The 23,650-nt window shown below is 38.2% G+C and overlaps 1 long non-coding RNA gene across 1 annotated transcript in view; it reads left to right on the top strand.

Annotated features, from left to right (window-relative positions):
- The window catches only part of LOC121897758, a 38,741-nt gene that overhangs the window by 2,307 nt on the left and 12,784 nt on the right, over positions 1–23,650 (top strand). The window contains exon 2 of the long non-coding RNA XR_006096282.1: positions 8,549–9,634. This is a non-coding gene — a long non-coding RNA (uncharacterized LOC121897758). The remainder of the gene's footprint in view (positions 1–8,548; positions 9,635–23,650) is intronic.

Here is a 23,650-nt window from a genome sequence, read left to right as displayed (position 1 = left end):
TCTGCTGTTTAGATAGAGTCTGACCTCTATGCTTCTCAAGTCCAAGCACACCACTAGAGCATATCCATCCATGCAGCCCGTTGTTAATCTCTGAGCAGAAGACAAGGAGGTTATCATCACATGCCATTTGAATGGACGGGCCCACTGGCAAATCCCCACTCAGGGCCTTGTTTCACTCGGTGCACTCTTTCCCTGTCACTTGTAGGACACAATATGTGATTAATACATGCTCAATGTGCAGCAGTGTGACAATCTTGATGGCTGCACACCCAGGGTCTTTAGGGCATTTTCTATGTCTTAACAACACAAAGAAGGAAGTGGTGTAGTTCTAATGTCCCTAAATGTGTAAAAACTAGTGAACCAGCACAAACATTATACTTTATATTCAGTTTTGTATTATTTTTACACAACAAAGTTTTTTATTTGACTGTAAGGCTGCATTCACACCAAATTGGACATTGCGGGAAAAACGCCAGTCCTCCTGTTCATTTGAGTGGGGATAGTGCATTTAAGTTGCAGAAGTGGGGGCCGCATGGCATGCCGCAAAAAAACGCAGTGGCCCTGCATAAAGAAGCTGAACCAGAATCAACTTTTGTTGAAACGCGACCCCACATCACGCTGTGGTGGCCAATCATGTAAGCTGGTGATCAGACTGATCAGATCTGTACAACCCTGCCACGAGGGAGGACAAAAACTGTGACTAGGACAAAGGGAGGACATTTCTCTTTGTTTGATAATGTTAAAAGTAAAGTTAGGCTTTGCTGTCGGCTTCTTGACTCTTTTTTAAAAAGATGAGAGAAAAAGAGAGTGAGCTAAGAGCACCCCGAAAGAGAGAAAGAGAGAAAGAGAGAGAGTGAGATCAGCGGTGGTTGAGCAACCTAGAGAGTGAATGAAGAGAACAAGCGGCAGTAACGGGAACAAAGCGTGAATGAGAGAAATAAAACGTTATTTTCTGATTGTTTCACGGTGGTTATGTTCTAAAGCACAAATAAACATGCCCACCACCCCGCTCACCTCTGCACAAGGTGCCGCAATGCCTGATATGGTGTGAATGCAGCCTAATAGCTGTGACACAATTGAGCGTTTAGCTTTGATTGCACTGTATTTTCACAAAGCACTCAAAGCACTATCTTAAACATCAACCCCAATACTGACCATTAAAATGGGAAGTAATGAGGGTAATTTGTCCATATTGCAAGATCTGGTTAAAAGCTAAAGCATCTTAGTGCTAATGATATTAAAACATATGGTTCTGCATGAGAATGTAGCTTGAACTAACTCCTCCTCTACTGGCAGTAAGAGTCTGGATCCTCTGTGGTGCCTAAAGAACCACTCTCCTCTGACCTGGATTCTCCCACTCCAGCAGCAGTGGTGTTAGTGGGCCACATTAGCATTTCCACCTCTGATGTAATTAATTTAGAAAATGGGGGGAATGATGTATAAACCACTTAAGGGAAAACGTATGTGTCCTACTAATAAGTAATTAGCACAAGAAGGAAATAAACAAACATTTATTCTGCCTACAAAGGGGTTTTAACAATGGTTTGTCTGATGGAGTGTTGAAGCATTGCATTTGCAGCATAGTGTCTCTCTTGCTATTTTCAGAGGTCTGAAAAATGTGATTTAAAAATAGAGTTGTCTCTTAAAAAAAAAAAACTGCGAATGACAGGTGTCTGAGTTTGACATCAGGATAAAAAATATATTTTATTTTTTGTTACTGATGGTTTCTGTGATGGCATTATTTAAAGGTCATCCATAGTTCACCTAAACATTTTTTTCAGTTACTGGCCTGACCTTGTCTTAGGACAGTGTGGGTATTTAAAGACTGTGTTTGATTGACATCTGTCTGACCTTCTGATTAGTTCTGATGCACCTGTTAGGGTGGGAGAGGTTTGCACCTTTAACATTCTTATTGATTCATGAAGTTTGGTGAATTCATGTAATTCCAACATAGTGCCACCCAACTTCAACCTGAGCAGAGGTCTAATTAACCAGAATAAGTGAAAACACCTGTGCAAAGCATCATTTCTTTAATTTCCCCATCCAATAATATCTGATGAATTGAATTGAATTTGAATTGTTTAGTAAGTCATGGTGTATAGAAGTGACACTGATCTGTCTGTCTTTCCATATAAACTGGTCAATTGAACTGGTTATTTCAAGAAACAACTGACTGTTTGTTGTTGCTGGTAGGAATATTAGTTTCTTACATAATTTGCTTTTCTTGTCAAAAATTGATTAATTAATCAAGTCAATCAATTAAAATAGAAAGATTCCAGATTCTAAGATGTATAGCATTGTAGAGTTTCAAAACCAACACCAAGGTAGAAAGGTGTTGAATATTGGTGGTATGTATTCTTTGAGTGCTTGTTCTCAGTATCATACAAGTCTGATGCTACAGACTCTCAAAGGACTCCCTGATTATTTTTAGCCCTAGTCAAATGACACATTCTCTATGGCCAAGAAAATGTGAAGTGGTCAGCATTAACGAAGGAAAGAAACTTCAACCAAACAGCAAGAGGTCTCATCATTGTTAAAAACATGGCAGAATCAATAAACAAATAAAGTCAGTTTTATTTATGTAGCACAAAATCACAACAGAAGTTATCTCAGGGCATTTTCACATAGAGCAGGTCTAGACTGTACTCTTTAATTTACAGACCCCAACGTTCCCTCATGAGCAAGCACTTGGTGACAGTAGCAAAGAAAAACTCCCCATTAACGGGAAGAAACCTCAAGCAGAACCGGGCTTTAGGTGGGTGGCCATCTACTATCCGTAGGTTTAAGTTATTTAAATAAATAAAAACACATTGGCAGTTCACAAAAAGCACAGTGTATGTGTGGATCTTTTTTTAAGAAGAAAAGTGTGTGTGCACATAATAAGCTTAGAGGCCTTTCTGGTTGTGAGACACATTTAAGATGGAGAAAAATCACACATGGTAAAAATATCCTATTCTGCATGGCAATTATAGTCACTGATTGAGAAATGAAGAAAGATTTTTTTTATTATTATTTTAGGTTGAAGCTCTTTCTTTTCTTCTTACATCAAAGTCAATAAAATCTGATTAAATTGTTACCAAGATCATCAGTCTCAAAAGAACAGACAACTGAAACACACAAAGTTGACCAATGAAATGGTACTGACAAAGCATGTTTTTTACTGATAACACAAGCTCATGACATGTCTGATTATCAGTCTCACAATAGTAAATACTGTACCATAAGAAGATACATTTGATTTGCAAAGACACAAGAAGATAAAATCAAACCCTTGTTTGATCAAAAATAACAAGCAGACAACACATCTGACTTTAAAGCAAGAACAGCACTGTTGCACAAGGGCATGATGTTGAATGTTGTGTTTTTTCCTACACATTCTGCAAATTATATAATCCTCTATTTAGTCAATGCGCTTTAAAATCCATAAATTGAAAGGTCATGTGGCATAGCTGCTCTGAGACTGTGGGTGTGTTTCTTGTTTCAGCATCATACACCTGTGACTGACAGCTGCAAACTGTGATATGTAAAAGGACTAAGAAAAGTTGTGTGTATCAAAACTTTATCTTCATGGTTCACATGGGAATTAACAGACACCAAGGTTGTTTGCAGATTGGAGAACAGAGCTAATGAGACAGTGAAGGTAAAGTAAAAGCTTGAGAAAATGAACCAATCGATACATGTCAGCCTAATATTGATCAGGTTTTGCTACAGGTAACATGTATGTTACATATAAAATGCACTTTATCAAGAGCATAAAAGATTTTTAAATCCTAATTTTGTTCACATGTGGTTATGGGGTTATGGTTTTGTTTCTTTACATGGTTTATTGTTTGGTTCTTTCTCTCTTTTCTCCCTCCTCTGTGAATGTGTGTGTGAAAGTGAGAGAGACAGCAAAAAATCCAATACTTCACACCCACTTCAAATGTTATCACTCGATTGAATGGGCATTATCAGTGGTTATCAGCCTCATAGATAGAATTGGCTTGCTTCACCTGTAAGTTCAGAGGGGTGTTGTCGAACATTGGTAAGGTGGAGGTCAACTTTGAGTTACAGACGCCATATAGCAACCCTAGTAATTATGACCCGGGAATTGATGTAGTTCAGATGACATCAATAAAAGATAACTTGATCAGGGGATTTTTTCCCTTGTTAGGAGAAGGCGGGTTGGTTGGATGGCTAGGCAACATGTAGGTTAAAAGCAAAAAATGACAGTTTGAGACCAGAGTTGCGATATTTTACTCCGTCAGAAAACTTTCACTGCATTTTACTGCTATTAAATATTGGCAAGATGCCACAATCTTGCCAATATCAATTGACCCCTCACACTAGCAGCATAAATATGGCTTACTAGAGCTAGCTTTAGGCTAACTAGTGTGTATGATGTCATGAGCACAAACACATTTCAGCTAATAATTTTCTATTAAGTAAATTATACAAATAATGAGGTCATTGTTAAGTAAATATCATGTTAAACCCCTGGACACGTAGTCATATTTTCATTAGGTAGCCATCATCACAACAGTGTCATTTTCAGGATAGTCACTAATTTACTTAACAGTTAAATAAAATTTTTGAACTTTTTGTCTGTTTGTACTGCCAAATGCAGCACATGCCTGCAGCATTTTTCCATGTGGTCTACTCTCTCTGACTCTTGGCTGTTGACCACCCCAATATGGCGACCACGCAGACACATGTCAAATCTCAAACGCAGTATCTACATTTCTATATTATTATTCCTATATTATTCCACTGGGTTGGGTATGAATCTACTAGTAGGTGTAGCAGGCCCTGTCTAACCCATATGAGGCTGATAACCCATGACAATACCCATTCAAGAGTGATAACATCCGAAACAGGTGCACTTCAAGAGAACTGTTGTTAAAGGAAAGTTGTGACACTCATGATTGTTATTATAATAAGACATAACATCTGAGTCAGATCTTTGCCAGAGTTCCTATAGTGTCAGATCAATGGATGACAGTTGAAGAAAACACCAGATCAAAAAACCTGCTCTTTGATGATAAAAAAATCAGGAGTCAGAGGTCCAAACAGCAAAGTGTTCTTTAATGCCGGCAGTAAAAGAGAGCAATTAGTGCATACAAGATGAACCAAGTCGCTCTGAAGGTTCTTGCCTTCAGGGCGTAGTTTTTATACCCTTGGGTCGGCATAGGTCACACCTATTGTTGATCCTCTTTATCTTTGGCCAATTACACCATTATATTTTATCTTCGTCACTCGTCAAAACTCTTCAAGACAGGTCTTGAGCTGTCGTGGATATGTACTGGCATATTCAATTCTATCTAGTTATGTCCATTTTTTTATATATAAGTATTGGGGATCATTTTACACCATTATTGCCAAGTTGTCTTCTGGCCTTTATTTTTATTATTCTTGTCAATTTTCACCCTTATTTCTTGATCTTCTCCAGAGTGTATTTTTAAAAAAGGTGAAGACTTTAATGCAGGCCCGAGCAAAGTGACATGTAATACAAACACACTCAAATTTCTCCAGTGTATGATTATGATTCTTTTACCGTGTTTCTATACTTATATTGTGATTAAATGTGATTCATGAGATTACAAATACATCATCAATAAGATTTTAACACACTAGCACTTATTGCTTATAAGACTTATGAAATCAATCTGCATAGCTTAATATTGTCTTTAAGCACACCAATGACACTTAATGAAAATACACCACATTCCATGGTCAAGAGTAAGCTATAGAGTTCAAGGTTTATCTTAATGCTTGTGGCTGAAACATACACAACACATATTCATACATGAAAGGCTTATAAATGTGATAAAATAATGCTTATTTCTAGGTAAAGCAGCAATACCAACACAGTCCAAGTAAAATAGACATGAGCTGCAGCTGTCATGGAAACAAGATAAGATAATCAGAGGCAAAAATGGTCAGAGGTGATGGAATCATCTGTGCCCTCTGGAGATGAACAATGAAATAGCACATGAAAACAGGATCTGGAAATTATTCTTAACTTTACTCATTTCTGATCTCAGTGATCTGTAATTTTTCTGTGCCTCTATCATTTTCTCAACTTGGATCTGAAATTGTCCTTTAAGCTTGTTACAGTACAGCTATTACACTAGGAGCTGCCTTGTACAAGATACCACTCATGAATGATAATGTTTGAGCTGAGAGGCACATGCATCTTCCACTGGTATTTTTTTTCCTCTGCAATTGTTGCATGGCTAGTTAAATTATCAAGTCATTCATATAGAAAATAAATGGGAAAAAATAAAAGGCTATGTCTTATCTACATGTAGTGCATATTCTGTATTATTTTGATATAAATTGTGCATGCAAAGTATGTATAGAATAGTAGTAGAGAATGGAAACAAATTTGAAGTCTTCTGTGCAGGATTTGACAGTTGGAAAACAGCATCTAAGCTTGGAATATACTCTTTTTTCTGAATGTGTTAAGTATGGTGTGTCTTTTTTGTGTTACCATGTGCGCATAAAAGGCATTGGGGTGTCTAATGCTAGACCATTTAGCTTTATCCATAGTGCTGGATCTCATGCTGTCTTAAATCACAACCATTCCTTAGTACACACCAAGAGTCAGTTGTTCCACAAATGGTTTCAGTGCACAGCAGGAATTTAATTGTATCCATCTGTCTGTGATACGGTAAGGCAGGACTCAGACCCAAAAGGAGATTCATCAGACAAGGCAGGTAAAGTTAACAGGCACTTTACTAGATAGTCAGTCAGGCTTACAGTCTGCTGTGGCTAGGCATGATAAGGCAAACAAAGCCCAGTAGAATCGTCTGGCAGGCAGAGCATTGGCAACAGGTCTACAATCAGATAACAATGTAACTAGAGTGACTCAAACACTAAGAGGGTGTATTAAACGGGTGCTTAGTCAGGTGCTATATAGTGAACTGCACAGTTAATCTGTTATTTTCTTTCCTTTCTCACATTTTCTCTTGTCAAGCACAGGTGTATCTAACATTAATAATGGATGCATTGCATTTACTGTAGGCATTCCATTAGGGGCATGGTATACTACACGTTGGCTCACTGGTGTGACTAAAAGAGTATTCCAACAATTAAGCATTGCAGTACATTGTCGAACTTGAGATGTAAATCAGTGCAGCGGAACCAGAGATATTATTGTTTTACTACACTCCCCACAGTGCAACTTGACTAACAACAGTTTGATCGGAAATTTGGGGGCATTACGCTCGTAACGGTTATGTACCCCAAGCCACTAGCCTCAAAAAGAGATGAGGATTGAGCTACAGAGGTCTGGAAACCTCACTTCTTGCACATCCCCAGATTTTTTTCAGATTTTGCACAACAGCCTCTGTAGCCACAAAAAACCATATACAACATTTTTCACATATAGCACTCCCCTGTAAACAGACTTCGGAGTTCCCCTTTAATGGTATTTATCTCTTATGTGCTTTTCCTGCTATGACAAGTCAAGAGAAAGTTCCCAGTATGGACCATCATTCCACATTCTTAATTACGACTTGGGATCTTATATTTTACCAAAAGCTCTGATGTACATGAGTTGTCCATCATAACTCTGCCCTGACTGCATTTAGGCATTAATACCCCTTGTATTTATGATAATATGAATGTGTGCAAGTCCTAACCATGGGAACCTTTCATATCACTATCTTCCATCTCACATGACATAAATGTGACTTCAGCTGCCTAGAAAATTTTCAGAATGCACTATAAAATACATAAATAATAATAATGATCTCTGTACTCATTGACGAGACATAATGACAATTCCACTTATCTACACTACCAGCAGACTGTTTCACACATAACAGTAGGGTAATCCCAGCTGCAGCTAATAAAACTCAGTAACCAGTAGGTTGATTTGGTTTGATTAACATAAGCTAATTTTATAATTTGTAGGGGTGTCTGACATACTATGACACCCCTGGTGAAAGTGTGCTTTCTATGGCTGCAACTGACACTTATTTGTTATTATGGATTCATCTGTCAGTCATTACTACAATTCCTTAATCAAACATTTAGTCTATAAAATCTCATAAAATAATGAAAAATGTCTGTTAAGATTTCCCAGAAGCCAGGGGGTTCTTTTGTTTTGTACAATGATTTAAAACAGATAAAAGCACCATATCCTGACATTAGAAACAAGAGCCAATAAATGATCAATATCATATCTGTTTGTGATTATTTCTTAACAATATTACCTTTATTACTTTATAACCTGTAATGAAAAAAAGTATGTATACATATTTATATTTTTTTTTCATTTCAAAGATGTTTCATTTGCTGCATTTTACTTTCATGTAAACAGAATATGAGTTTCTTCCATTTTTTCCAATGTCCATTTCCTAGATTAAATATTCATAGCATATAGCTTTTTAGTGTGCTTGGTGGTTAGAGCTGTGTTGAGTTGAGTTGAGTTTTTTTTTTTTTTTTTTTTCCACAAGGGACAGAGAAGCCACTTCCCCAAAAACATGCATTATACCAGACCCAGAGCTGTGAGCTCTGGAACAAACTTCTTAATACTTCCACTGTCTCTGTTTTTTGATAGGAATAATCTGCAGTCCAGAATCATAGCAACACTCATGGACAGCTCAGTTCACTGGAGGTGAGGCAGATCAAAGACAGCAAGTCGGAGATGCAGAGATCACATGCACTCCATCCATACCTTCTTTCTTCTTTGGTTTAAAAAAAATCATCAAATTGAAGAAGCACAATCACGTCTTTAAGAAAGACAGCCCATTTGTATTCTAGGCTCCCTCTGTGTCTCCTCACGTGTGACTGAGCGCAAGTGAACGAAGAGGAGTGAGCGAGGAGGGAGGAGAGCAGAAAGAGGGAGGGGGTGTATGAGAGAGAGGAAGGATGAATCTAATGCGTTGCAGCAGAGAACTGTGACAGACCAGGCATTTATTTGAGCAGAGACTGCTGCTGTAGCAGGAAGGACTCAGCAGCAGCAGCAGCAGCAGCAGCACTCAGCACTGCTCTATCACTCAGTGCCTCCACCACTGCTGAAGACAAGGTGGACACGAAGAGGCAGAGGCACAGTGGATACACACCGGGAGCACAACACCTCTCCAATGCCACCAGAAATACTGTTTCTGGAATACAGTGTTGTTGGCTTTTCCAGTTTTGCCTTGCAGCATATCAGTTCCCTTTTCCTCTTGATACTCTTCTTCGTCCATCTATTACCCTTTCCTCTGTCTTGATTTGAACGGGTATTCATGCCAAGGAAAAGCGTGGCTTGAATGAGAATCAGCACCGGTCTCTCTACAGGTCAGACATTAGTACCAGCAGAAGACTCAAGAGGCATTCGCACATTATGCGAATGTCCTGAGTACTCCACTGTGATCCCCTGGGGTTTTATCACAGCTCTGTGTCTTATCCAGTGGAAAGAAGTCACAGGAGTTATTGGTGTCAAGATGAACAAATGACAAGTTGTGGGTCTCAGCTTTTCGTTTTTCTTTCACTGTATTGATTCAGTTTTCCAGTCAATGTGGGGGAAAAACTAAGACAGGAAAAACTGAAGAGCAGAAGTAATTTTATTTTTACAAGAAGGGCACAACTGCAGAATTCTCTTTTGCTTCAGTTCCACTGTTGGTGAATCTTCCTAAGGGATGCACAGGACTGAAACACACTGGTGAGTAAAAGGAATTTCCAACTTCCATAAACATTTTGTAGCTGCTGGACAGACATGTGCTTAATATCATTGTCTATTTCTATCATCAGTATGTCTAGAGGTTTTGACAATTTCACTATTTAGATATCAGTGTGAAACAAAGTGTGGTCTATTACCCACTGATCTTACAAGAACTGACACTGGACAAGGTTAATGTCACAACATCAATATGAATATGCAACACCTTACAGATTTTATGTTGTGGGCTCCCTCCAGATAATTTTTATTCTACTTTATTTAAACAAATTCTAGTTTTGCTGTTATTCTTGCAGCCCAGTCCACACAGATTGATGCCTCACAGTTACACTAACATAAAATTGAAAGGCTAACTGCTGCACGGCCAGCCTTCTCTACCAAGATCAACTTCTTGTAATTGTGTTGCTAAGCTACAGTTCCATTCTGTGAGAGTCATCATGCTACCTGTCAGGAATGACATGATTTACCATGTTTGGACATCATAAGTCATTACTTTGGATGTGAAAGCCTGTGTTGATCAGTTAGTGTGTCCTTCAGAGCTCTATGTTGTTTGTGGCTACACAGAGCTTGTTGAATTCCATTTTCACACCATCAGAGCTGCATGTAGTGGAGTGGTTGTAAAAGCAGTTCATTATAGAACAGATCAAAGTGTATCTGAATGTCTCAAGTTATTCAGCACTTATTCAGTAAATGTCTTTTCCTATCTTACTAGCTTCACGAAAAAGCTATGTGATCCATATCCAGGCAACTTGCTGTCAATCACAGGTCCCTGCCTCTAGTTTGGTCTTGTCTAACCCCTAAATGTATCAGCTATAATTACACATTACTGTAATTTCTATGCACTAAACATACTGAGAATCAAGTACACCAAACACTGGTGGCCTGTGTACTAGTGGACTGGAGTACTGGTGGTGGGCGGTTTCTATTTACCGCAATCACACTCCTCTGTCACCCACAGGCCTGTTGAGATAAGAGGGAGCATTGCACACACATTTAGATTACACCATCGTCTGTTTGTATGCAATCAGGGGTCCTGAGATGCTGGACAAGTGCTGTGCCCCTAAGATAGCATGTGGTGATGAGCCATGTGTGCACAACCCTTGATTCCACTTGTGATTCCTGAAGCAGTGAGGTGATGATGAAAGGCTGGTAATTGCTGCTGATTAAGATATTAGAAAACGCATTCACCCATGCATAATGAAATTATATGCGTCATCAAAATCAGAGCAAACATAGTACTTCAATTAGTTCAATTGATAAAGTCCTTCCATCAAGGCGGGATCACTTGAAAAAGTGATCAGAATTTGATTCATTCACTCACCATTCATTAATGAAGGATGCGTGTTGCATTGTCATTATGGCACAACACTATGTCTGCCTGAACTGAATACATGAATGATTGTGGCACTGCAGCACAATATTGCAATCGTCACAAGTGATTTGTTGTTCTCTGGTTGCACTGTTTAGCCATGAGCTAGTATGCTTCTATGTTTCTACACACAAAATAATACAAGATTGCATAATATTGGTTCTATTTTCTTCTTACAAAACCCAAACTGCACTAAACCGGCAGCCCTATGGGGAACTGAGCATGCCAGCATTGAACAATAGACTGTCAGCCATTCTTTTGAAGCTTAATCCAGCACAAATCCCACACCAAAAACACTAGTCTCAGTAACAAGCATATGTGCCATATATTATTGAACAAGGAAAACAATTGGAACAGCATCAAAAACAAGTGAGGAACAGGAGCACAACGGTGGACCTCTGGAGTGAGCCACAGCTGGCTTTTACCTAAATCTACTGATGTGTACTCATGTTACAACGCTGATAACTACAAACCAAGTACTTCAAATACATTTGCTGCAGCAGATCAAAAGCTGGTTTTGCCTTAATTCTTTTATCCACACAATTAATTCTTTTTTGTAGGTTAAGTAAATATACTGATCAGCTCTTATCAGAATAGTGTTACAAAGTCTATTTTTGTGTTTGAAAACAAATGAAAACAAGATTGGACCATATATGAAATGCTAGAGGTCTTTTAATTTGTACATCGCCTGGTTACCATCAGAAATAGACATATCCAGCATTTTAAAAATGTTTGTTTTTATGTAAGTTTAAGTTTATTTATTTGTACAATACACTTCATACAGTAGTTGTAACTCAAAGTGCTGTACACATTAGAAATATTTAAAATACATTGCACCAGATTTTGGGTGTAGACTATATGATGCTGTCGTAAAAAGGGTTGAGTTAAGATTTAGGCTATTTTTTACATGTTTTATACATTACTTCACTTACCCACAACCTGAAAAATAGTCTTAATGCAGTAACTACTAAGTTAATCATTAATGCTAAGTGACCCCAACACAGTGTGTTTCATGTTTATTTAAACCTCCTTATTTGGATGTAAAACTCTAAATGTCTGTTACAATCCCTTATAGCAAATGATAATGTTTTTTTGAACTATGAAGTGAACTATGAACTATGACAGATGTGTTTGTAAGGTGCTTTTGGTGTAATGGCCGCATTTGGTTTTGCAGGATTATGTGACAGCCAGTGGTGCAAAATGACTTTTTTCCATACACAATCAAACCAAACAAATAGCTGTAAAACACAGAATAAAATTTTTGTAAATTTTCATGAACACCCTGAAATGATCTTCCTAGGGAAAAACCTTTTTCACATACAGTACGCACCTGGTGAGCAACTTTAATTGGAATAAAGTGGGTGCCATCTTGGAAGGCAGTATCAAGTTTTCGTAATACATCCATGTGTACAACCATAGACTGTAAAAAAGTAGGGACATAGTCACCGTGACGTCACCCACTGGTTTGTGGACTGCCGTTTCGAAGCCTCAAGTTTGGTGATTTGATTGTCGCCATCTTGAATTTGACCATCACCATCTTTGATTTTTGGAGCCAAAAGTGACCATATTTGGACAAGAGGGTGGAGCTGACCATAGCCCCAACTTCTATCTTGGTTAGCACGGTGCATTTATAGTCTAGAGTTAACTGTAATAATGCTAATGCTAATTTTCGCTGGCGAAAAACAGACATTTTTACACCGGGTATTTTTACAAACTGTCATCAGACAACTGGGATTCACTTTGGATTGTTTGCTGTTACCGGTGGATGGGGCCATTTTTGGCTGGGAGGATGGGTAAAGACAATGGACATGGCGCTGGCATCGGCTAACATCGGCCACTGCAGAGCAAAGAATACTACTTATTTTTCCACAATTTTGAAACCTAATTTTATATACTTTGCAACCTTTTTAATCATTCAAATTTGGCTGGGTGATTTATTACACAATTTTCTGTAGTGTAAAAACTCAGAATACATATTACATTATTATTGTTTTACACAAACTTTAAAACAAAATGTACTTAACAGAAAAACTGAACAGTCAACTACTGAGAGGGTCTTTGAGTACAACTAAATGCTGAACAAGACTTTTTTAGGCAACCAAAATATTACAGCTAAGTTTCATGAACTGAAAACACATTGTGAAATAGCAGCATACTCTGTGAATCTGGGATTACGCCATGGTTACGTTACGTTATTAACGTTGTTGCCATGGTAGCGACTTGTCAAACAAGGTAGCCACAACCTAAAGCATACCCTGTTTTATCATCTGTTTTCATCTAAATGGAACCATAATTTACATAATGAACATCATGTTGTATTGAAGAGGACTTGAAAATAGTGATTGAGACCATAAACTCATTAGGAAACTATTTACTGGGATAATAAATCCAGTGAGAAGTAGAGTCATTTTCTCACAGACTTCCGTACAACTGGACTTCTTTTTGGAGCCAGTTGAGTCACCCCCTGCTGGCCATTAGAAGGAATGCAGGTTTAAGGCACTTCTTCATTGGCTTCACTTTTCAGACCGGGAGCTACATATAGTACACCTTCAATTCTGCTTCCCAATAAGTGTAACTACACACAGGTTTGTTTAAAACTTGTAGGATCATCTGACTGCTAATGCTCCTGCCCAATCTCACTTATAGCAATGTATCTGTGTTCCCCGATCTTAGTAAATAACCTGATAACAAAAGATTGTTAGTACCAATAGACAATGTGGCTAAGACCCAAGTTGTTATAAACCAGAACTGTTCTTTGAGATATTAAAGTCTTATCATATACAGCGATATCTTTATTTTCAAGTGTCAAATTGATAATATGGTAAATTTTGTATCTCCAGTTAGTACACATGCAGTATAATCACTCAGCAGCCCTTTAACCTGATCCTACGAGAGTTTCATGGAATTATTCAGTAACTGTCTCTTCAGACCTCGACTTGTGAATGTTTTTATGTGCATCTCAGTGCTTATCTATGCACCATACTCTCCCTTGGTGAACAGTAAAGTGGCAGGTATCACAGGCTGTCAGGGAGCTGGAGACAGAAAGAGCAAAAGAGAGAAGTGACCTCATCACTCCTTGTCTCTACGCCTTGCTGAAGATGTTGCCCTCACCAGTTTGGCAGTTGTAGTGTGGAAAAGGTGCGCATAAGTTTGGGGAGTTAAAACTGGAAGCTTCCAATGGCTCTGTCACAGCAAAAGGTGGCAAAAATTAGAAAATGTTACCTTCATGCACCGACATGTTTCTCTGTGAATAGTGGACCCTGAGATAAAATGACTCATACAACCACAATGACAACTTCTGTAATTTCATATTCTATCTCATCCAGCTCAATTTTTGGTATGTAGATGCACAAAGTTAAGGAGCATAATTTAGGTTCAGCATGCTTACACCTGGTGAATGTGATTGTTTTCTGTCAATGATTATTGTGAAAGACATTCACAACTCAACATATTTGAAGCCCCATTTATGTAATGTGTCTTGTATCCAGATAAAGACCGTGGAGCTGGCCACTTCAACACAATGCTTACTGACATGGTTATGAAATAGAATTATGTATGCAACTTGGAGACATGGATACATACATGCCACTTCAAACAACCCTCTTGCCTAGAAAAAAAAAAAAAAAAAAAAAAAAAAAAATATATATATATATATATATATATATATATATATATATAGGCTAGACTACTAATTTGCAACAGCAAATTTGTTTTTAGAGAAACATAATGCCATCTGAATTATGTCTTTCTTACACAATAAGAAAACTTTTTTCAATGAACGTACTGTATCTACTAAGTAGTAAAATGTCCACACAGAACATATCTGCACTCACAACATATTTCATTTATTTTCCCTACAATATTTGTTTGTGGTATCTGAAGCATTTTTAGGCACTCACAGCACTTGGTTAAGGTTAGGGAAAGAATATGGTATTGGTTAAATACTGAAACAATCAAAAAAGAGTTGAAGCACACAACAAGGAGTTTTTACTTTTTTAACATTTGACCAAAAGCACTATCTTTACCTAACCTTAACCTGAGTGCTTTTGTTCCATAAAACGAACCACATGCAGGACATGGAATGTAAAATGTTGCCACTGAACATTATCCGGACATTACCTCAAAATGTGTTTGACAAAACAAATTAGGATATATACATATTTTCTAGGAAACAGGTTCTTTTTCAACATCTAGCTAAAACTCAGAGGCTCTATCAAAAAAGCCCACGATATGTTGTTTACAAGATTTGCAAGATGTTTGTTGTTGTTTTTACCCAAACCATGACCTTTTCTTAATTTCAAGAGATTGACAACCCAAAACGGTCATACAAATATAAATCATTATGAGACTTTCCTCTCAAGAAAGGTCCTCTAATTTTAACAAAGGAGTAATTTTACCCCAAATTGTTGATCATTTTTGTAACAGTCATTTGTAGGCAATGTTTTGGAAGGCAATGACAAACAATGCTATTTGTTGTGTGATTAGTGGTATATTGTTTAATTTCCAGTCTGAAAGCAAATGACACATAAATAATAGTGTTTCATCACATTCAATAACTAGACTTAGTAACGTGTTCTATCAAGTTCAATGTTATAGATTTTAACTTAATTTAGCGGTAAGGTAACTGGTAGGGTAAACAACCAGTTTAGAGGTCCATGCTGCAGTACAATGTCTTCAGTGGCAGACCTGCACCCTAATAACTCCTGCAACACTGTTTTCTGTTGAAAACCTGTCCTAATCATGCAGTGAAGACACATGTCTGTTTTTAAATCTAACTAAAACTAAATTTAAACTTAAACTTTATTCAGTAGCATATTTGGAGTGATAAAGTTTATTGGATAGCAATGCATTTACCCACATGGTTAAACCCAGTAATAACCACAAGCCACTCATATTTCATCCTGCAGTGGTGATGGTAACTATTTGCTCCCACCCTCCTTCGAGTAAATATATAGTATACTGCACCTGCAGCATTTTTGTTGGGTCAAGAATGACCCTAGAGATCTCGATCCTGTTGCAATCATCTAACTGAGTTCACTTCGACAGACATAATTTTTTCACACATCAGCCAAATTCCTTATTTGAAATCTAAACCAAATGAGACATGTTTAGAATCTCAACAATCTAATAGGACAGGTCCTCCCTATGCTAATGCAGACAACCCTGAAAAAGGTCTCTTCCCCAGGCATGCTTTGTACCTGCTGCCATCTGGAGTAGACATTTGAGAGCGTGGGCATGTCTGCACAGGTCAGGTCTGCCCTAATTAGTATTTCATCATAATTATACAGAGATTGCAGACTGACAGCTCTATTTAAATAGGTGTAATGCTGCAGGTAGATAGTGACTGAATGAATGGAAATATCACCCTATCATAGTGGGAGATATCACTTAATGCTGGAAACAGTTCATTCCCTGATGTTAAAGATAGTGACAGAGAAGACAGAATGTGTGAGGTGGTTTTTCATTGCAGATGCAAACAGACAATATAATCTGAGAAATGAATAAAGCGTAGCAAAATTGAAGAAAGAAAGAAAAAGCAGCATTATTTATCCGTCACTGATATCTAAATTGTAGGACTGTTTTTACTTGACATTACTGAAAAAAAACATTTTTTTTTCCCATTGAAAATGTGTCATCAGATACTCAAAATTACTTCCTCTAAATTTTTGTTCACCATTTGCTGAAGCTCTGATGATGATGAGCCCTGCAAGACATGAAAACAAAGCAAAGTGCAAAGAATATTAGATAGGTACCATACTAAACTAGTACAAAAGGTGTAAAAGACTGGTCTAGAATAAGAAAGAGGTGCATAGTGTTTGCTGGACCACTCAGAATTCTCCATGGCATACATTTTCCCATTGATTTAGCAGAAAAAACACATGTAACAGGGCTTGCATATGGCAAATTGTGAAGAAAAAATAAGGGAATTACTCATTTCAGCAAATGCTGTTTATATTCAAGTGACAGAGCTCTCTCATTGCCAAAGTGATTATGACTCTTGTCCACCAGGATTAAAGGAGGAAACAGTGTGATGGGGACATCTTACATGATTTAAAGTTTAAACAACTCCTTATGTATCTTATACTGACCCTTTACACAGCCCCTCAGTTCAGCCTCTGTCTGAAACAGGTTGTTTTATCTCCTGTCTCTGTAGGGCTCCCATCCTGCTGAGCCAACTCTGTTCTGATTGGTTAGTTTCTGAAAGCTGCTCAGGAGGCTAGGTCAACAAACTATGAAACAAACGATTAGTAGGATTTGACTACATTTTCTCGTTCTTTACGTGAAATGTCAACTTCTCAAATACATCTATACATGTTTGAGCGAGAATCTGAAATCTGAGAGAGGACAATGCAAACAACACATGGAAAAACATTAGCAGCAATGGCTACGGAACGGACAGTCATTATAGGCATGTGCGACGAGGCAACAACAGCTCATCAGCAAGGTATAAAAACTCATCCCAAATGAAGCATTCAATACAAGTTGAAGCCTGGGCTTTTGACTTGCAGGGACCATTTTTACATTCCTTAATATTTAACATGGACATCCAACATCAGAACAGTATATTAATAACAGAACACCAGAAAAAGCATAATATGTCCCCTGTAACCATAGTATTGACAGATCATATTTTATTTTTGATGTGTCAATGAATTAATTATTACATCAAAGTGTCCTTGGCAAGGGTAAAAGCAAGCACAAACTCAGAAAGTACAGCCAACTAATTTTTGAAATTTTGGTGATCAGAGTAAAGCACAATCCTGGCATAATGCAGCACAATCTGGAAAATGGTCTGGAACAGGATGAATACATTGTTAATGGGAGGAATATATTATCATCAGACGAAGCTGGGGCAGGGTTTCTAGCGTCCAATCACGTAAGCTCTACTCATCTCCTTTAAAAGCAGCAGACAGTTTACCTAATGGGCTAAGAGGAGAGTCCAGACCAGCATTTCGAAGAAAGCTACTCAATAGTCCAGCAAGTGCAAAGGATGGAAGTACAAATATACAGAAATTGATATATAACCTTACAGCACCCTGTATACTGTATGCTGCAATAGGCCAACTTAGTCTTCTACAAATTATGTTCAGATACTGCATCAGCTATTTATGTCAAGTAGCAGTGTTTGGCACAAATGAAGGACATTGCGATGTTTTGTGCATGAGGGTAAAGATGGAGATCTTAGGGGCGTAAAGGTTGTGGGGTAACATTTATTTTATGGCAAATGTAAATGGCTGCATTTATATAGCATTTTTATCTGCTTTACAATGTTTCTGCTGCTCACTCACCCATTCACATCCACGCACACTCTCACACACACCTATGGCGTCAAGCTATCATGCAGACAACTACACAAGGTGCTGGCACAGCAATCAGGAGCAATTGGGGTTCAGTATCTTGCCCAAGGACACTTCCACATACTGACAGGACAAGTCAGGGATTAAACCACCAACTTTCTGATTAGTGGACAACCAGCTCTACCTCCTGAGCCACAGCTGCCTCGTTTTAGTTGACTAAAACACCAAATAACACAACCTGAACTTGAACTTATGGGTGCAGGGTTGAGTTATATGCAGTATTTCATGACAGATCCTGCAGGGTAGCAGGGTCCCCCCATATACAATGCATAATGATAATAATTTATCTCTGCTTGATGAGATAACAAATAAATCGGGTACTAACTGGACCAGGGTGTCATGCCACTGCAGAATTATAAAACCTCTGACAGCTTCTCATTTCCTGGCTGTTGGCTTGGCTACAGTGGAGGACTGCAGCCTATTTCCTCATCTGCAATGTTAAAAATGGCCCTATATATTTAATTATAATTAATGGGCCTCTGAGTTAATATGTCCTTAAATCCCAAAACCTGTATCCTAACCATGGCATATCAAATATGTAATGCTTCAAAGGAAAGCAAACAGGCAGTTTTCTGAGTAAAAGGTAGGTGTTGCAGTAGGAGCACAGACATGGTAGTAACTTTACATTTTGATCATAAATATAAATGTTGATATAGTATCAATCTGCTTTTAATAGATATTGTGATATGTGTTATATCAGTACTGTGGCTGAATGTCACAAACATTGCTTGTTTATCTTATATTAGGGTCAGACTGCCAGCCAACAACCACCTGTAAGTACTGTAAGATTTTGTAATGAGGCTTAGAAAGTCATTCATTTCTCAGTAGAGGACTGCTAACAGCTTGAAACATATGGAGGGAAAATCGCAAACCAGTGTTGCTGGCAATTCAGCAGTGATTATTAAGGAACACCTGTTTGGCTGGCTGGCAAGGCGACTCAGGGTCCCGCTGAATAGCAGCAGGCTAATGAAGGTCTTCTCAGCTTAATTGTTTGGGCTATAAATAGTGACGGATAGAAGGATAGAGTGTGGCACCACTCTCATCCATTTTTTCTTTTTTTTTTGCCATACAGTGAATGCACCATTAATGGTTTGTTGTTGTGGGTTGTGAATAGGTCAGAGGAGGCAACTGTGTAATTGCCAACATTAGTAATTACAAAAGAGTCATTAACAGTAAACTGTAAAATTAAACTTTAGTGAAAGGACACATGCATAGAGCGAGGGTTGTCTTTTGAAGTATGAGGGAGACTAATAATCTCCAATAAACATCTGAGGTTTAAGGTATGCTAAGGTACCATTTCAACAGATAAAACTGCATTTGATATAAAGGTGAACAGCAGCTTTTAGATTGCAGCCATGTCCTAGTAAAGGTCTTTCTCATCAGCAATTCAAATCATGGCGAAAGTGATTTCTTCTTGCATTTGCCCACATAGTTCCCAGCTCTCATATTGCCTTTGCTCTGACAGAACCTCATTTTAGGGAAAATTAAATGCAGAACACATCACTAATTGCAACATTACCCACAACTATATCTCCAAATGACTATTTGACAGAAGAACGCAATGAGAATAAAGCAGGATCATCTGATTTTCAGTTAAATAGCATTTGAAGGATTGCCACTGCAGTGTGCGCCCTGCTGTTCAGAGGTCACCTTCATTGATGTTGTTCAAATGAGTTTGGCTGGCAGTGTTTTCCAGGTCAACCCTTTTGAGAGAGGGGGGTTGATAACTTTCACAAGCCTTTAAGTTTCACCATAAGCATGAAAAGAATCACATCACTGAAATTTTGTTTTGAGGAGCGAAACAGAGAGAACAATGAGGTTAAAATTGTTTTTGTTCTATGAATTCTTCTAAAGAATTACTGTTTTATGGCACTGGCTTTTACAAATTGAAGCGTGCTTGCATCAAAAATGCATTTTCTCAAAGAAAAACAAAATCTTAAAAGTGCTTTTCCTTAAAAATCAAATAGAGCAGAAATAAAGATTTCCGTAATAAATTCCTTTATGTATATCCTTTGTTGTAAAATGTAGTACATACATATTACACACAAATTAAACACATAGAAATAGATAGAAAAACATGAAAAATATTAGGTGAATAAAACACTGATATGGAGCAACCAATGTAAGGTGTAGTTGTACCAGTGTGAGCAACCTCAAAGCTGAAAAGAGAGAATCCTTGAGATTCACTGGAACTCAAGCAGAAAATATATAAAAAAAGATTGTGTCATGAGAGTCCATCAGGACCTGAACAGCAAGAGCAAGCTAATGTCACCTTGCCTGCTTGAGGCAACCAGCATGGCCCACAGTATTAGGAGCGAGCTTGATTACTATAATATATATGCAGGGTCTGCACTTGGGATGGGGCCAAGTGCCCACTGATTCACCAGAAACCTCCACTGGTGCCACACATCACTGCACTACAGATGGATACTTTACTAATCATGATAACAGTCATCTGGTCACAGAGGTACAGTATAGTATATACTGCATTCATTTTAATGATCAGAGCTTTTACATGATAATGCATTCATTCAGCAGATCCTGTTTTGTACTTTTCCAATCACTATTAAATGAATTCTTTACCTGTAAAAAAGTAGATGATAGATATTGTGTCATGAGATACTGCTTGTAATTCAGTGGAAACTGTGTTGAGAGTAAAAATATGTAGGGAGACGTGAACAAGAAATGGGAAAGAGAAACAAATCAACGAGCAAAAAGCAAATAAAACAACTGACAATAAGGCCTTGACAATAACGTCTATAGAGTACTTTGTTTACATATATTGTAAAACAATCTGCTGCTGTGGGTTAATTAAGCTACCACAACCACTATTACTACTGTAGTGACATAATGCTATGACTTACAAAAGCCAGAAACTGAATATTACATAGAGAGCTACACTCTATGATTGTGTCCTTTATGGTTTAGATTTATATTTTGCAGCATCCCAGAAAAGGTTTAATGCATTACCACAAAAACCTTACAGCAACCATGTTTCTGACAGTTGATGCATTGCTGATGTATAAATAAAAACTCAAGGACAGTAGTTTCAAAGTCTCTGACGAATAAACCCTGCTCTCGGTTCTAAAATTAAATTGTATGCAATAGTTAAACAACAGAGTAAAAGATTGAAGCATACTAGTCCACACATTACTGACGTCAGTTTTGAAAACCAAATCAGCAGAGAGGACTAATTCCAAGTCAGTTATTAAAGATGACAATGCAGATTATGCATTCTCAGTTGGATACCCATTTAGGCCAAGCTGGTTGTCTCGTCAATTGGTTGAAGCAACTGAGTGAATTTGTGTGGACAATAATCAACAATAGTCAAAATCCTGGTCAGATTACTTTTATTTGTTTCACTTTACATTCTCTCTTTCTATATAGTGGATATGTTGGGATGAATTAATTAAGACTATTTAGTTGTGTTTTCAAAGACTAATTGAAAGTAGAGATTGTGTTCTGAGTCAACATTACAAAGAAAATTAAAGCTGCAAGAAGTGTTGAACGGGCCCTCGCGCCTCCGTGCACGTCGGGCCGCGGCGCAGTCGAAGGGCTTCTGTCACGGGCATGTAGATGTCCTCAGACCCGGGCTGTTCTCAGACAGTGCAAGAAGGAGATAAACATCACTTCCTTTGTCCACTATTTTGCCTGCTTCTGGGGCTGCTTTGCTGCAATTTCGTAGGGGGCGCTATTCAACCAGTTGCATCACTGATAAAATATCATCATGTAGACGTGTTCAGGCCGGGACTCTTATCAAACATTTAAAGTTTGGTGCAGACTGGAGCATGTACAATAAAGTTATAGCAACTTCCTGTGTCATGGTGAAACATCAAGTCTCAACGGTAACAGAAATGAAAACACGTCTTACCTCGATGTCGGTGTGACCAAGTAGGAAGAGCCAAGCTCAAACAGGCTGTTTTTGTAAGATTGCATGATGACATGTCATCAGGCCATCACGACGCCCAGTAATAGAGCCACCAGTAGCACCAATCATGTCAATAAAATGGCGTTTTCTGGGACTTTCTGGAAGCTGATGAATCACAAAGCTTGTCTCCATGGCTCTGGGAATCTGCCTGATTACACTTCATGTCTGTCGTACGTTTAAATGTACAGTGCCACGAGTACTTGCTGGACAAAGACGTGTAACTTAAGTTGTCTGTTATCTAACATTGCATGAAGGAGTTAAATATCATTTCCTGTGTCCACTATATGGTGCTAGAAATAAACATCATGTCGCTGTATATCAACTGTAGAGCACACCTTGAAAATTTCATGTGAATTGGATGATGTTTGTCATATAAGGCTGACTTGCTCACAGCTGTGTCACCAAAGTTCTGCACTTTTAACAATTTTAACCCACATGACCTGGTCAAAGTTTGATTGAAATGTGTACTGTCACAGGGCTCTACAGTGCGAGTATTTCACTCGCATTTGTACCTAAAAATAAATATGTGTGAAGTGGAAAAATAATTTACTCGCACACTGTGCGACTGCAAATTGCAACCATAAGACTATATGAAATGCTAGAGGGATTAAAAGTTGAAATGACGGATACAGAAAGTGGCGACGCTAATAAGGCTAACAGAGCATTAGCTGCAGCATGACCACAAGGAAGCATAACCAGTTAGCCTCTGCTCGGCTCTCAGCTAGCCCTGGCTCTCTGTTTGGATCCTACCGGACCACCGAACCCCGGTTTGTTATTCAGGTTAAAGTGGGAAGAACCAGCGGGTCATACTTTCATGGGCATATTGCGGACTTCCTGTTGGATTTAGGTCAGGGGTGTCAGCGTATGATTTGTAGGTCTTAATGAGACGAATAAATGAGCTTTGGTTCGATCTCTCTATGACATTCCTACGGGCCATGGCGGCCATATTAGATACATAGGTGGCGCTATAGAGCACATTTTGGCACTTTGGGGGATAATTTTTACATTTTATCAAATTTTTGACCAGACCTGATGTGTGTGCCAAATTTGGTGGGTTTTTGAGCATGTTTAGGGGGTCAAATTAAAGTGGCGTAATAATAAAGAAAGAAGAAGAAGAAACAAACAAACACACAAAATACAATAGGGTCTTCAGCCCTTTGGGGCTCAGGCCCTAATAAGGTGTTTTATTAGGGCCTGAGCCCCAAAGCAGCCAAGACCCTGTTGTATCTGTTGTGTTTGTTTCTTTCTTATTCTTTCTTTCTTATTACGCCACTTCAACCCTAAATTTGACCCCCTAAACATGTTCAAAAACTCACCAAATTTGGCACGCAAGTCTGGACGAAATT

Source organism: Thunnus maccoyii, chromosome 5 (genome assembly GCF_910596095.1).
Source record: "Thunnus maccoyii chromosome 5, fThuMac1.1, whole genome shotgun sequence".
In the NCBI taxonomy this organism is placed as follows: domain Eukaryota; kingdom Metazoa; phylum Chordata; class Actinopteri; order Scombriformes; family Scombridae; genus Thunnus; species Thunnus maccoyii.
Note: the sequence above shows the minus strand (reverse complement) of the source record. Positions and strands in the feature narration are given on the sequence as shown.